Below are 14,922 nucleotides of genomic sequence, written 5' to 3'. Positions count from 1 at the left end.
GCGGCTTGGACGCAGTTGGGGGAACGGCCGGGGTTAAGGGCTAGGAGGGTGGTGGCATCGTAAGTAATGCGGGAGGGGTGGGCATTACGAGGACCAGGGGGTCTGGCGCTGGGCGCGGTCCAGGCGCGGACGGGCGTAGACGGGCTTACCTTTGGCGCACCTTCGACGCGATCGCTGCGCGTATAGGCATCGGTCATATATGGATGGTGGAGGGGGAGGGGCGAGGGCGGAGCAGCTGGGAGGCGGGAGGCGGGGTGGATATCCGGGGAGGGAAGGCTTCACAACAACAACAACAAGAGACTAAACAAGATGGCAGTCGGCCAAAAACCAATGCACAGATGGGGGCACACAGTATAAATGACACGCACAGACTGTTCAACAAAATCGGGCACAGACAGTCAAATAAATGGAAGGCAAGGCAAAGCAGACAGAGCTCAGCGTTACAGCACGTTATGGAGGCTGGCGCTCTGTGATTATGCTAATTGGTGCAAGTGGCAAAAAGCGCTACGCTGCGAGACAGACAGTGCAACTATGGAGGAGTTGGAGCGCTATGGGGATGAGTAGTTAATTGTTGAAACCTGGCGCTATGGGAGTAAGTGGCTGAGGTCCGGTGCAGCTTAGCTCTAATCAAGGCAGGGAGTGAAATTAATTAATTAATATCGGCCGTGATGCAAATCAGGAGTTGCGGTCGGGCTCTGTGGGAAAAGATTATTCAATCGAGTGAAGCTCAGGTTAAATAACAATACCGCACTTGGGTCGGGCCGGCAGCTTCAGGTGGAGCGACCGTGTCTGACGAGTCAGGAGGGTCACAGGGCGACCTTACAGCAGTGGCCGAGTGGATGAACAACAACTGCCTCCAACTGAATTCCAGCAAATCAGAGGTACTGTTAATAGGTAGGGACCATGGTCAGTGGAGTGATCTCTGGTGGCCAAACCTAGGTAAACCCCCTTCCCCTAAACAGGCAGTAAAAAACTTAGGAATTTGGGTAGACTCTTCTTTATACTATCAAAGCCAAGCAAAAGAAATGGCAGGGACCCGTTTTGGATGCCTCCAGGGGCTCAGACCCCTGTTGTTTTTTTTTTATATGCTTCCACGCGGCAGGTCATCATTCAGGCGACGGTTCTGTCGAGACTTGACTATGCCTGTTCCCTTTATCTAGGGTCCAATAAGTCGGAGGTCTGGAGGTTGCAAAGGGCACAGAATGCAGCCGCTAGAACACTCTTAGGTCTGCGCAAATCTTGCTCTGTGTCAAATGCCATCCGCAATCTGCATTGGTTACCTGTGGTCATACACATTGAATTCAAGACCTTATGTATTGCCTTTAAGGTTTTGAAGTCGGCCACTCCTCTCATCCTGGCAGATCTCCTGATGCCATATTTCACTACACAGTCTCTCCGCTCACAGGGTCAGCACTTGGCGGTGCTTCCCCAGACCCGTAGAGTCCGGGCTGGTGGCAGCTCTTTTCGTTACAGAGCCGCCACCCTTTGGAACTCTCTCCCTGTGCAGATTTGTGGCCTTGTTAATTATTTCGCATTCAGAAAGGCCATTACGACCTATCTTTTCCCTGCATCTTATTTCTTGCCTGCCTCTTGCTCTATCAGTCTTTCCTGTATTAGCGCCGGGATGCCCCTTTGCTGGGGCAGCTGTCGTGCTCTACAAGCCAGGATAACATAACATAACATAGTGGGAAAGGGAGAGTGCACTGCCATAGGAAAAACTGTTGCCGGTTAGCCACATCTGTATTTATTTATAAAGTTTTATGTAGGGCGAACTTGATCTCGAAAGATATCAGAGCGCTTTACAATTTGAGGCAAAGGTAACAAATCAGAACATTAGTCTAACATTGGGAATCTAATGGGCATTGAATCAACTAGAGCAAACAGATCTTTTACTGTACTTCCGAGATCTGGATGGTGTCAGAAAGGCAGGCCTGGTGCTGAGCCCGTTGGGACTTCGAGGTCCATGGTAGGGCGCAAATGTGGCACCTGCCATGGTTGACAAGGAGGATGCACTAGGCTAAAATGTCAAGAAACATCAAAACCACCTACACCTGGATCCAGGAGCAAGCCTGAAACATCAGTATCATAGCCTAAATGCCCCGGACTTGTTGCTGTGGAGAAAAATCTCTTATCCACCAAATCCAGAATTTCCCAAATGAATGGAAGACACTGATTGGGAATTAGGAGGGAATTCGGCTTGTTTACGTTGAAATACAAAGATGTTAAATGTACCGCCTTTGCCTCGAGGTGGTCCACAACTGACCGCAGTGAGCGCACCTTTAACCAGTCATTGAGGTACAGGACACGCCAAACCTCCAAAGTGCAGAGCAGATAGGATCTGGGTCAACATGAGCCCTTTGAATCTGTCCTACTGTAGGAACATGTAGAGGAGATGGAAGTCTAAGATAGGCCTGACCCCCCCCATACTTTTTCGGGTCAAAGGATTAAGGAGAGTAACAGCCCCCACATGTCTCAGAGTCTGGACACCTCTCTATGGAAGCTTTGGAAAGCAAAAGGCACAACTCCTACAGCAAGATGGGTAAATGCTCTTCAAAAATCTGTTTCAGTGCGGAAGAGATATTGGGTGAGGAGGAAAGGAAAGGTTGGCCATAGCAGTTTTGAATAATTTGCAAGACTAATCTATCAGAGGTGGATGGATGGGCAACCAGGAAGGAAGTGCTGTATCCTGCCCCCACTGGGTGGGCATGTGCAGCTGAGGGCAACGTAAAGTGGTATGTTGGCTGTTGTAGGAGTGGTTGAGTTGGGAGACAGGGACATATGTTGCCTGCAGGTTCACTTGCAGACATAAAAGGGCTGGGCTGTCTGTTGCATCACTGTTTGGGAAGGCTGTCTGGTGCAGGAATTGTTTGCCAGGGGCCAATATACCCAGATGACATGATGTATCTCTACTGTCTTTAAATAATTTTAAATTACAATCTGCCTTCTCACCAAAGAAGTGGGACCCATAAGAGGGCATTTCTGTCGGCAAAGCCTACACAGTCCTGAAGAACCCAGTGGACCACATCCAGCCTTATCAACAAAGAGTCACACTGATATCATACACCCTGCCAAGGTAATCCGTTGTATTCAAACCTGCACGGATAACATGTTTGTCAGTGCCTGCCCACCATGTATCACCTGGGCAAAAGAGACCCTAGGTCTCTGGGACTGTCAGCAAGCTCTCGCTGGCCATTTCCCAAAGGGTATCAGTGGATTGGCCCAACAAACACACCACATTTACAAACCACAATACCAGAATGGCAGAAGAAAACATATATTTGCCAGAGGCATCAATCCTTTTAGATTCTCTGTCTGGAGTAGTGGTAGGATATGAGTTAGGATTTCCTTTAGTGGCAGAGATCTGTACAATGGAGGAGGGTGCTTGCAGAGAAAATCCAGATTACTAGGTATCGTTTCACAACGGCTGGCCATCCGCGGTTCACAAGTGGGTAAGCACATGGTGTCCACCAAGTTGCAATCAGAGTCTCTGTGATGGCAAAAATGAATGGAAGAAAGGACTCAAAATGACATAGCCCTGGCTGCGAATTTCTGCTAAAACATTTGTTTTAGCCTCAGTGCAGCACATGTGTAACTCTAGCACCTCAGCTGCCCTCCAAGCTACCACTGTGAAAGAGAAACTCTTTTCCGTTGATGGTCCATGGGGAGAGTTCAGCCCTGTCTCAGGGGAGGTGTCAAACCCACTGCCATTTTGTACATACGGGTATAAGGAATCAGTCTCATGGGGGGGATCAAGCCACCCCTCTCATCATCATCAGCATTCTGGCACGTGCCCTGCTCTGGCACAGGGTCGGAATCAGATCCAAAAAGATAATGCTCTGCTGCCAGCTGTGACACAGTATGCATGACAGCTGGTCGAGCTTTTGTAATTTCACAGCGAGACATCAAGCTCTGGCTGGCGTTAGTTCTGGCACTGAATTTAAAATGCATTTGGGCAAATGGTGTGCTGGTATGCCAGACAGTGTGCTCTCTATTCCCTTGTTTTGATTGGCTCCTTGATGAGTTATTGGGGTGACAAGCTCAATGGGATACCTGGGTTCTAGGAGTGGTGCAGAAACCTCAGAGGACTCTGAGTAGCATTGCCAGTGCACCCCACATTTAAGATGTCTCTCTATACTGAAGGACAAAGTTCCAAAAACACGTGTCTAGAGATACACAGCACTGGTTGCCCAAAAAACGGTAAAAACTAAAGACTTTAAACTGAAGTGAGTGTTAGTAAGCTCCCGCATTTACCACATTGCATTTGGACAAATAGTGTGCTGGTATGCCAGGCAGTGTGCTCCACCCCCCTTATTTTGATTAACATATTTATAACCTTTGGCTGGGAACCAAAATGGCTAGGCATGGAGCTAATAAGTGTCCATTTTGAAAAAAAAATCAATATTAATCCAGTCCCAAAGTTTGTAAAGCATTGAAGTTTCACACCCTCTGCTGCTTATGGCAGTGTCCTCATCTGGACAAAAGGATGCACCCTCTCACCATGTGAGTTTAATGTTAATATGACAGAAGGTTTAAGCACATATCATAAATATCAGTAGACAACAATGATTTCAAGGAGCGTTCACCAAATCTCTCGACTCAGGCGGCAGCTGTTATTCTGACTGCAGTTGCCTAGCGCTATTGCCAAGTCTATTTAATTCATCCTTGTTGACAAGCTCATATGCTGTGTCTTGGGTCTGTTAGCCAATTTTATAAATGAACAATTGTAAGACACCTGATTCCTTCTTATGAGTCCGTAGCTGGGAATTAATTTTCTTTGCTTTTATGGATGATTGTGTGTTCTCAAATCAGTGATTATGTATTGAATAACCATATATATGAAGAAACAGCCACTGCTCTGGGTTTCCTAGTATGTGCTGCAGGTAGCATAGTTTAAACAAAAACAGATGCATGGACCTGTTCAGAGTCTGCTCACATAAGTAGAATGTGCTCATGAAACAGCCCCAGGAACGACACGTTAAACTTTCACTCTTATAGCTTTCATGTCAAAATTATCTTGGAACTTTTTGGTGCTGAAACAAAGCTAGCCACTTGACTAAATCATACGTACATGACGACCATATTTAATGTAACATATTGAACTGTGCTTGTTCTTTCCTTCAAAATGGAAAATGCACTAGAACAGGGAATGCTGCAGAGAACAAAAGATGAGGTGCTCTCAAATATGGCAGGAGTTCCGTCCTTGCACTGCTTTCAAATAACCTATGGCCCACACCAGGTATCAATCAATGATTGCATTCCATGAACTTGCATTCAAATAAACACAAAATAGCCCATAAGCATGGCCCAACAATGCAAAATAAATGTCATTCAAAATGTGAAATGCACCGGCAAATGACCAAGACTACTTCTTTGCATAGCATTAGAGTCTGTTGTTACCCAAGACCCTACAGTTACCAGTATGCATGCTAATTTCTTAGCTGAATAGACAACTAATACCACATTTAGTAGCCGAGCTGTTTCTTGGTATCTAGAGACAAAGATCAAGGTAGTGCGACACATGCTTGGAATAACAGAGAACCCACAATATATATCTGATGGGCTAAATGAAAATCTTCAGCCAATCTTAGTTATCTGTATGAAGAATAGAACAGCAAGTTGGTGTGTCAATTGCATACACGTTTTGTGTTGTAGTCAAACCTTAATGAGAATAAAGGTTACTTTTAAGAGTAAATGCAAGGACAATGTACAGAGAAGGGAATCAGAGGCAGGAAAGTAGTAAGGAAGAATGGACAATCAGAATGAATGGGCGAAGAAAGGAATTAAAAGCATGGACGTTCGTAGAAATTTTTCCAGCGGGGGGCAAAATGTTAACGTCATCACCATCCTCCGACATGATGTGGGGCACAAGAAACACTGGGGCGCAGGAGGAGCCATGGGGGACTGGAAGCAGGTCGCATATGATCTCATACACAATAGGGTTGTTGTGCCACAGCTATCTTTCTTTTGTGGCACCCCAATATCCATACCAGCCCTGGTCCCTAAAATGACCCCCTAGTACCCCAAAACCCATACCCACCCTGAACTCTAAAATTATCCCTGCCCCCCCCCCCAAAACTCATACTCGCCCTGAAACCTAAAATTACGCCCCTGGCACCCATACCTGCCCTGAACCCTGAAATCCCCCCCCCCCCCCCCCTTGTACCCCAAAACCCATACTCACCCTGAACCCAAAAAAGTACCTCCCCCCCGGTACCCAAAAAACCCATACCCATACTGAACCCTAACATTATCCTCCTGGCGCACCAATCCCTAACCCACCCTGAACCTTAAAATTACTCCCTGGCACTCTAAAACCCACACCCACCCTGAACCCTAAAGTTACCCCCTGGCACCCCAAAAGCTGAACAATACATTCTGATTGTGTATCGTGCCGTCTCCCTGCTCAGGAGGATCTGCTGGTCCAGATCTGCTTGCCCTTCTCTTGAGCTGTGCTGCCTGCCCTGTCCCTCTTCCAGACCCACCGAGCCTGCCTCCATGCACACTGCCTGGACCTACTCCTTCTGGCCTGGTTCTTTCTCCTTTGGACCCACTGTCTTCACTAGCGGAGTTAGGACACAGGTTTCACTGCTTTGAAGCTGCTCTCCCTAAACCCAGACCCCCGCAACCTCCCCTCCACTTGCTCTCTCATCTTCCTTCCTCCCTACTTCTCGGTCTCTCTTGTCCCACTGCTTCCCTTTCTCTTTCTCTCCCCCCCTCTTCCTTCAATCTCACCCCACTGTATCCGTCTACCCGACCCCACCAAGTCTTCCTCTGGCCCCCTCCCTCTTCCTCCTCCCCATGTCTGTGATAGGGAGCCCGGGGCCCTCACTGAAAATGCGAGCTGGAGGTGACGTTAGGTGTGAAAGCACCAAGGTGTGGACCGGGAGAAGAGGGGGTGGGCGGCAGGTAGAGGGTCAAAGGGGGCACTCGCTCTCAGAGAGCTGAGAAGGGGCGGGGAGCAGCCTGAGGACAAAAACAATACCAGAGCAAGAGGCAGACGGTCTGCGGGGACCCTGGTGTAGTAAAATGAAGAAACGCACAATTCTTAGCACAACAAAACAGCCAAAGGACGCCTTTCACTAGAGCCAAGAACCTGACCCATCGCGAACAAACAGCAGCCACCAGAGAAACCAGCGGTTTCTTGAAAACAACAAAGGACAGAGACGGATGACTGTCGCCGAAACCTGGAAGTACAACTTACACTTTTAACAAAAGGCAATTCCTGTGTCAAGCACCACGCACCAGAACACTATAAATATATAAATCTCCCATCAATGCACACCTGAGAGTAAACAAAAAGATGAGCAGCAAACTAAGGCAGTGACTGATAGACACTAAGCATGGGTGTCCCCAGGGGGTAAGGAGGGGTGCTCGGAGAGGTGGGGGCAAGCGCCCCTCCTTGCCCCCCACTGCGGACACCCATGATTAAAAGCTACATTTGTCATTAGCAATAAGAAACACCATCCCATGATTTGTAATGGAGAAGAAAGAGCACAGTAGAAAAGAAACTCCTAGGCAACTGAACAGTTTAAAATATCACTCAATGTTATTGGGCTCAGTGTAACAGATCCAAAAATGCACAGATATATTTCAAATTTAATAATCAATTTTTAAAATCATCTTTAAAAATGAGCAAACACTGATAACCACTGGTGTTTACAGTTTTGAAAACACTGGAAAACCCTCAAAAAAACCTCTACCAGAATTTGCAACAAACAGAAACTGAAAACAGGAAAGATTAGAAATATTCTAAGGAAAGGAAGCTGTTATAAGAAGTATCAGTAATACACATTACACAACACCACTGAACAGACCGTTTAATGCCAAAATCAAAGAACTTAAGACAAATGACCAACTTGAGTCTACATAGCCCTTCATAGTTCTGGTTCATCAACGGTTAGAGGCGAAGGTTGAAGCAATCGCAAAGCCCTACATGAGGTGTTGTCGACAAAGGCTGTGCTAGGTCCGCCACTTGCAGGGGTAGGACTTGTGGGATTTCTGCTACACTTGCATTTCCCAGGCCATAGATATCTACCATGCACTGGTTTACTCTATTTAATCTGATTTGCTGTGAAAGACATGACTCCTCCAACAGTCTGATGTTACAAGTCCATGATACCAAAATCCAAAATCGTGCAAAAGGCAGAGTACATGACACCCTTTAACCATAGTGAGAGAATCTCAAGGTGAGACACTGCAGTGCTAATTCTATCACCAAAGGCAAGTGATACAAACAGAAATACGGATGATCAAACCATGATCCTGATTTTCTTCTTATACCTTTGAAATGCAACTGCATAATCTTAAAGACCCTTACAAAGGAAAAAGGGTAGGCAGGCATAGGGAATTTACTTGACATACACAGGTAATTGTGGTTGTATTTAAATGGGAACAGGGTGCTGAAGTAACAATGCCTAACCACTGGCTGTTTCCATAGAAGTGTTGTTAGCATATCTCCGTGTTGTGTTAGTAAACTACGGCCACTTTGGGGCAAGAAGGAGGCCATCGGGCCCGGACTGGTGAGTCTGGGCACCGGGCAATCCCCCGGTAGGCTGGAGGGGTTGGGGGGCCGGTTTTCGAAAAGGGGGCCGGTTTTGTGGCTGGGGGCCGATTTTCAGTCCGACCGTCACAGCCTGTGACGGTCGGACTGAAAATCGGCCCCCGAGGCCCCAGCCACAATACAACGTCACGTCACTCACTTAGTTTAGGGACAGACTTCCAAGTTACGACTTACGAGGCAGTTCGGTCCTATAGAATAGCAGTAGCGCCAGCAAGCCTGATTGACCGGTGCATTGATGTATTGACAGTATTGTGCAAGTGCAACCTAACCCCAACGACGTAGGAGGAGGTTCCTGTGCACGCAGTGCGCAGAATTGTCTCCTCCTCTACCGCGTCTCTGAGCGCCTCCAGGGTGCGGCCGGGGGGGGGGGGTAATTCCCGCATGCGCATTGCAATTACTGTGCGCGTGACTGCCGGGAGTGACGAGAGCGAGAAGCGGTGACTGAGTCGGCCACATAACATAATTGTGTAGGCTAGCGCCGCCTAGCCTCGACCCCGCTGTGTCTGTAGTAGTCACTACTAGTCAGCAGGCCTGAGGTAAGTCAGTTTTTCCGCCCCCCCGACTCTGTATGGAAAACATAACATTAAGCTAATAAAATCATTCTGTAGGCCAGACGAGACCTAAATACAGTGAAGCGAGGCTTTTAACCCCTGTTTTGCGTCTGGTTACTTACAAAAATATTACGTGGGAAGGTAATACCTGTACAAGGATTCGCAGAGCGTGTTGCATCCTTTTATTAAACGAGAAGCCCTACTCGGGTTCCTGTCAACTGGGCGGACTGGATCATATTCATTAGCAAAAATATTACCAGAATAAAACGGCTCTTGGGCGTGCCATATTTTCATCTCTAAAACTATTTATAGGCCAGGCAAACGCCTCTCAGCCCTGCGCACTTCCTGATGTTTTTGCCTGCCGCTGGGTAGAATAAAGGTGGAATAATCGCTGGCCTGTGCGCGGCTCCCCCCACGGCAGTTGGTGTGCTAGGCCTCCGACGCTGCCTTCGGTTTACGACCAGACTCTCACGTTTCCAGAGGTTTTAAACTGAAAGCTCGCATAGACTGGACCCAAAATATTGTGGGTTAACGTTCAGTTGCCAATCATATCCATCTCTGAAACTGCAGAATCTTTCTTTGCTGCACGATGTTTGCTCTAGTGGTCGTTTTATCGTGCCTCGGGGAGGCGCATCTGCCTCTGTGCTTTTTTTCCCCCGCGGTTGGGGAGGAGTCCCGCGATTGCCTGTTGATGCTTAGAAGGCTAATCTGCGATGATTGTAAACGGTAATGCCGCATTGAAAGGGTGGGGTAATTACAGCGCCTCAGTCAACACAGCAACATTTACACTGTGGAATTACCCTTTAAATTAAAGGCAGTGGAAAGAGCGTCGCGCTGCCAACAGCAGACATGCATTTCGTTTTAGCATTTATTTATTATTTAGGACACGGTTTTATTCAGCGCAGCACTTGCACAGTAAAACCACTGGTTATATAAAACAGCAATGTTAAAGCATCGGTCAAGGTCACGTGAAGGTTCCATTATTTGGGTAATGGCAGACAAATTTTTTTTAATTTTTTTGCTGTTTTTTATAGCACGAACTCGACCCAAAGGTATTGGAGCGCTTTACATGAGCACCAGTTACATTGCACAAGGACACATTCATTTTTGGTAGGCATGGGGAGATTAAGTAATTTGCCCAGAATCTCAGGATGCTGAGCCGACGTAGAGGCTCGAATATGGTTTCCCAGCTCCAAGGTTGGCAACTCTAGCCGTTAGGCTACAACCTCTCCCCTGTTGGGACCTGAGTAAATGAAAGCTTTAGAGTACGATTCGCAAAATCATTTATAAGCACCAGAAGTAGTGCTACAAGAGGGCCCCATTACATACTATCACAGGCCTCAGTGAACTGACCACGAAATGTCCACACTGGGTATCAATAAAAGAGCAAAGATGCACAGTATTTTCGAATTCTACTAAAGGTATCTGAATTTCCCAATTTATTGACATTTTGGATGTTTAACATTCCTTGAATATTAATACTTTATAGACATTTGGATATTTTGGGTTAATTCACAAAGGCGTGAAAAGGTAGGAGGGTCTACACAGCGCCTGTGGCTGTGGAAGGGTCTGTACAGCACCTGTAGCTGTGTGAAGGTCTGCACAGGATCCTGAGGCAGTATGAGGGTCTGCACACGCACCTATGGCTGAGGCCAGGGAGGGTCTTCACAAGTGCCTGTGACTGAGTGAAGGTCTACACAAGAGCCTGTGGGAGGGTCCGTACAGTACCTCTGGCTGTGTGAAGGTCTGCACAAGCACCTGTGACTAAGGGAAGGTATATACAAGTGCCTGTGCTTGTGGCAGTGGGAGGATCTGCACAAGTGCATGTGACTGAGTGACGGTCTACGCAAGCACCTGTGGCTGTGGGAGGCTCAACACAAGTGCCTGTGGCTGGGGGATGGGTCTGTGCAGCACCTGTGGCTGTGTGAAGGTCTGCATGGGCACCTGTGGGATTGAGGGCCTGCACGAGCACCTGTGGCTGTGTAACGGTCTGCAAAAGCACCTGTGTCTGTGGAGGGTCTGCATAAACACCTGTGGCTGTGTGAGGACCTGCATATGCACCTCTGGCTGTATCACCATCTTCAGGCACATACGCAGTTCCGTCTTTACTACTGCACATGCTGTAAGTGTGCAACCTTCTGTCACAAAGTGTCATGGCTGTGTGCTGGAGTAGCTGAGATCACATGTAACTGTGAGCGCCTGCCGCTGTGTGAGCTCATACATCATGTCAGAGCTGTGTTAATGTTAATGTCTTTTAGCCATGTTGTCTAGCAGGACATCTGCAGTTCAGCATGGCTGAAAGTCACTCAAAGCCCAGAATCACAGGATGTTGAGTCCCTTTGTCCCCCATGTTGAGTTTATTGTTCTGCCCCTCCTAACACAAAAGAGCACTATGAGGTGGCCTGTACCCGCTCAGCTCTTTTTCAGTGACTTTCAGACATGCTGAATAGCAGATGTCTCTCTCTCTCTCTCTCTCTCTCGCTCTCTCTCCCCTCTCTCTCTCTCTCTCCCCTATCTCTCTCTCTCTCTCTCTCTCTCTCTCTCTCTCTCCCCCTCTCTCTCTCCCCCCCCCTCTCTCTCTCTCTCTCTCGCCCCTCTCTCTCTCTCACCCCTCTCTCTCTCTCTCCCTCTCCCCCCTCTCTCTCCCTCTCGCCCCTCTCTCTCTCTCTCTCTCTTTCCATCCCTCTCCCCATCTTTCTCATTCCCCTCCTTCGTCTCTCTCACTCTCACTCTTCCTCTTTTTCTCCCTCTACTTCTCCCTTTCTCTTTTCCTGCCTCCCTCTCTCTCCCCCTAACTTCTCCCCTCTCTCTCCTCCTCACATAAAAACATAGCCAGACCTATTCCTGCAGTTAGTGCTTGTTCGTGCTCCCAGCGTTTCTATACAATATGTTTTTCAATGAATGTATTATGCAGATGTCTTCATTTGTTTTTCATGAGTGTTCAGACCTCTTGGCGGATCCGCCTGGGGGTTGGGGTAGAGGGGGCAGGGAGCCTCATCACTATTCAGAAAATGTGTACCCTGAACAACTGATCTTGCACAAACTGCTTAAATTCAGAGGAATAATTGTAATCATTATTAAGAGTTACACTGCATGGGTATGATGTTTCAATAGTTTCTGGCCTCTGTGCCCTAGGTGCTACTGCTAGTTATCAGATGCTTATGTGTGACATTTCCAGAGTCTCTACCCTCAGTGCCTAGGTGTTTATGAGTGACATTTCCCCAGATTCTGACCTCGGTGGCCTGTGTGACATGACATCTCAGTGCTTAATGTGTGACAACGTGAGTGGCAATTAATTGAAAGTACAATAACGATTATCAGAATGTAGTTTTTATGCTGTAAAGTTATGACGTTGAAACAGTGTTAAAAAAATGCCTAAAACGCATAGCACTTTGTTGAAAATACAAGAGTGGGCCGAAGGGTGTTGTGATCATCACTATAGTGCCCCTTAAAGAGTCCTGGGCAGCATTGTATGCAATGTCACTCTCTTTTACACCTACCCAGGGAGTCTGTTGGTTGTGATTTCACCCTGCATGTTTCATGCTTGACATTTCATTTTTTAGTGTTCACTGTAGCAATGTCTGTGATTTATGACTGGGTATCCTGGTGCTCTATAAGGTAATCATTTACTATGCTTTAAAAGTTAATACAATCTAATATGTAATGAAAAATGTGTTGAACAATGCTTTGTTTTGGCCTTTCTGTCTCCCAAATTTTCTTGGGGGGTAGAAGTTCAACCCCCCAAACTCCCCCTAGTCATTGCTCACAGCGCTTGCTCGCTACACACCATGTGGGGGTTGGTCTCACTTTTACTTTGTTCTCTCTGATTCACTACTTGTGTCTATTTTTGGTGCTCTCTGAAAGAATGCCTATGAATACATATGACTGGGTGGGTAACCTGATGTTCTTTAAGGTCATCATCTACAGTTTACTGTGCTTTGAAAGTTGATACAATTTGAATATGTAATGAAAAATGTGCTGTAAAATTCACCATTTGGGTCTGTCGTTTTTCAAAATTTTCATGGGGGGAGAACCCCCCCAAACCCCCCTAGTGGCTGTCAGACTCGCTTGCTGTGCTCGCTCGCTACACGCTGGACGGGGGCTGGTCTGCTACGCGCTGGACGGGGGCTGGTCTTGAAAAATTTGCCAGGGCTGCTTTCAGTTCCCAGTCCGGCCCTGGAGGCCATCTAGGGAACTTAATTGGAAGGACTAACTTGGAAACTGGTGAAGTCAATGAAAGAACTGGCAATGACAAAATGTACAGAGGGATGCTAGTTGTGCCATTGGTCTCACTAAATAACAGGCATTGGCCAAGCCAATAGGTCTAGTGTTGGCAGCCAACCTTCCAGCAATTCTTGGCTTGTCTTTTCATCGCTTTTGAAAAACTTTATTATTAGGGAAAATGACAGCACCTCATAAATCTAAAAACACAAATAATTTCTTACAGGTAAAATAAGTTTTTTTAGTCTCCCAGAAAATTACACATTACCATGGCACTAAAGGGAATTGCTTTGTGTATGGATGTGTTGCTTGTGAAAGGGTGGCATGCAGTAACATGTAGTGGAGTCCGCCATTGGCTGACGTGGACTGATATATTGCCGCTTGATGCATGCTGGAGTGGGTGGAAAACAAAACTCAATGACACCAACCACAGACTAATAGATGGAGTCTGTCTGAAACCCCTATAAGTAACTATGTTATACACACAATGTAAGTAAAATCAAATGGTCTTGGCTAACACAGACCTAAAAATATCAATTAGTCTGGCATTAGCTGTAAGCCTCTTGCTTTTGGCAAAGAAAGAAAGAAGGCGAGAAAGACAAGAAAAAAGAAAGAGAAGAAAAGAGAGGGAATGAGAGTAGAAATGAGAGGGACTGAGGGAAGAAAAGAGAAGGAATGAGAAGAAAACAGAAGGAATGAGAGATGGAGGGAGAACAATGGGAGAAGAAAAGAGAGAAGGAAAGAAGGAAAGAGAAGGATAGGAGGAGAAAATTATATAAAGAAGGAAGGAGAAGGAAAAAGAAAGAGAGAAAGAAAGAAGAAAAGAAGGACAGAACGCGAAGGGAAAAGAAAGAAGTACAGAAAGAGAAGGAAAAGAAAAGAAAGAAAGAAATATTGAAAGAAAAAAGAAAAAAAATGAAAAATGAAAAGGGGCCAGAAAAAAATAAAGAGAAATAAAGAAGGAAGGAAATAAATGAAAGAGTAAAAAGAGGACAACTTAATAATGAACAGTTTCAAATGGACACATCCAAGCCTGATACACTGAGGAATCGCAGCAATAAGAAAACACTCAAAAGGAATTTCAAACAGCATTAGCAGGAAATGGGATTTGACAAAGATGAAAAGTGCATCAGAAGCATCCTGCTATCACATCAGGTTCTAAACACAAAGACAGGACTAAAGTAATTGGAAAGAAAAAGCAAAAACAAGGGAACTGAATGGGAACTAACTTGTGTGTGGATGTGCTCATTGTGAGAGAGAAATATGCAGTCTCTGAAAGTGAAGTCAACCGGTGGTTTCAGTAGGCTGACCCATTGCCACAAGTTTTAATGGGCTTAGGCAAAATGTGAATGACACAACAGGCCAATGGATGAAGAGAGGAGGCTCAGAGCCCCTATATGCAAGTATGTTATACATATTTTCATAAAGTCTAAAAGTCTTGGCTAACGCTAGACCTAAAGAAAATACTCAAGGGTGGATGAACAGTAGCAAATTGAAGCAATGTGTCACCTTTTTCTATTGAACAAACCATTATCTACTCTCTGATTAAGAGTGCATTGGTGGAAAATTAATGAACAATAAAACAGGCAA

General features: G+C 46.3%; 1 protein-coding gene across 1 annotated transcript in view; it reads right to left on the bottom strand.

Annotated features, from left to right (window-relative positions):
* LOC147702089 (peroxisomal acyl-coenzyme A oxidase 1-like) overlaps positions 1–14,922 on the bottom strand; it is a 213,787-nt gene that overhangs the window by 111,717 nt on the left and 87,148 nt on the right. The window lies entirely within an intron of this gene.

The sequence above is a fragment of the Lissotriton vulgaris genome, chromosome 7 (assembly GCF_964263255.1).
Source record: "Lissotriton vulgaris chromosome 7, aLisVul1.2, whole genome shotgun sequence".
Classification (NCBI taxonomy): domain Eukaryota; kingdom Metazoa; phylum Chordata; class Amphibia; order Caudata; family Salamandridae; genus Lissotriton; species Lissotriton vulgaris.
The sequence above is the reverse complement of the archived record's forward strand: the minus strand, read 5'-3'. Positions and strand labels throughout refer to the sequence as shown.